This window comes from Plasmodium gonderi (genome assembly GCF_002157705.1).
Source record: "Plasmodium gonderi DNA, contig: Pgo-contig_327, whole genome shotgun sequence".
Classification (NCBI taxonomy): domain Eukaryota; phylum Apicomplexa; class Aconoidasida; order Haemosporida; family Plasmodiidae; genus Plasmodium; species Plasmodium gonderi.
Genome location: NW_021629230.1, coordinates 3,117 through 5,495, shown reverse-complemented (window position 1 = coordinate 5,495; position 2,379 = coordinate 3,117).

The window sequence follows — 2,379 nt, the reverse complement described above, 5'->3', positions numbered from 1 at the left end:
AAATATTCTATTTTAATATAGCGCTTTTTCTAAAAATATATATATGAAATATGTAATATAAATAAATATGTCATTAAATTGAGAATAACTGTTGGATATATTAGCTTGTATGTTACTTTCATTCATATTTATTATTGTGATTAATTATTTAAAATTAACAAATAATTCATAAATTAATATGAATAATAGTTTTTCCTTTTCTTCTTTTTGTTTAATATATACCGATTTTATAATATTTTATATAAGAATGTAATCAAAATTATAGTGTTTATAATCTTTACTTTATCAATAAAAACATATGGAAAAGAGTTATTTTACATTATAATAATGGAACGATATAATATATACTTAAATTATATATTATTTATGTAATAAAACATATCATGTGTCCCTTAAATTTAAGAAGAACATGGAATGTAATCCCTTAAATAAAAAAAGTGTCTTCACATATTCAGATTTTATATTATTTTTATTTATACTATAATATATTAGTGCATATTATATGTGACATTTTTTTCCTAATATTCTTTCAACATATTTTATTTTTTTGCATTTTTTTTGAATTTTAAAGATATATAAATTTTCAAGACTTTATGTAGAACATTTATTTAATATATACATTTCTACGAAACGAGATATATATTATACGTTCAAATTGATTTTATAATAATATTAAATGGATGATTTTTTTGTATAATTATTTAATTATACAATTAATGTTAATATGCGAACCTTTTTAATAATCAATTTAATTATCTATTATATTCATGTATCCTAAATTGCATCGACTATACGGAATACTTGTTCTCCTATTTCCAAAAATGTTTATTAATGTAATTTCTGTTATTTCGTTATACGTATAAATTTCATATCTTGTTTAATTACCTATTACTAAAATTTAAGGATAGTTGCAAGTACAATACACCTTTATTAATAATTATGTTTATTTATGAATAAAATTAAAATACCTGGTTATTATTTTATGAACATATTTTATGAAACTTATGTGTGATATTATTATATTTTCTACCTAGGAATAATTTACATTATATCATGAAACGTATACTATGAAAACATTCTTAACATATGAGCACTGAGTATATCCATGATTATATAAAATTTATTTTTTCTTCAAAATTAAAACTTTCTATTGTCATTGACTTATCTATATGGTATTATTTGAACAAAGGAAGCAAATTCAATTCTTGTAAATTTTCTATTTTTACTTTTTTAAAGCATCCATATAAAAATTACGTTTTTACGTTACATTACATATAAGAGCTTACACAATTTAACATTCGTTAATTATTTCATGATTCTCACATCAAAATGAAATTGTGAAGACATTCATAAAAGAATTATTTTATTTTTATTGAATTCTGTATATATTTTTAAAATGTATTAAATTTTAAAAATTAAAATAATCATTGTTTCAATTATTATCATGTAGAATCTTTTCATTTTTTAGTATGCAATAATTTTATCGTTACATATTTTATATAACATATATACATATGTATATTACTACTATAATTACAGATTGTTCTCTAAAATAATAAAGCTATTGATACTTATACTGTTCTACATAAACAATTTATTACAGTTTATCCACTATACATAATCTCATATGTCTTATATATATATATATATATATTTGAATATAGTATGTGCGATGTAAATTAGTTTTTTTTACTGATACATATCCACTATATATTTTCGATGTTTTTTTTCCCCTCTATATCGCTCCTGAATATATTCGAATATAAATAAATTTATATTTATCATCTTAAATATATATTTATTTTATTTTAATAATTGTTGCACATATTTTGATTCAATAATAAAGGAACAATTTGTATTTAAAAGAAATATTAAGATATAAATATAAATTTTTTATGTGATGTTATAAAGAGTTATGTTATGTGAATTTATTTCCATAAATTATATAAATATTATTACGTCCAGGTTCATGTAGAATTGAAAAAAATTAAATTATTGTAAATGCATAATACATACGGGCAATTATATTATTAATTTAAATAGGTTTAATTGTAATTTAGACATAAAAAACGTCTAAATTTTATATACGTCTTAATGATGAATATATAGTGTGATTTGTGGTACATTACAACTAATTTATTCATCCGTAAAATATTTATGAATATAAATAAAAATTCATAAAAAAACTAAAAATGATGCATGAATAAATATTATATACAATTAATATTATAGCGCCAGCTATATATATATATTTTTGTAAAATGATATAAATTAAATTAATGTGAAAAGTAAGTTATTTTTATACTACAAATATATAAAAATAGACATGTGTAAAATGTACAAATATATTTACACATGCATTTATTCTATTAAAATATA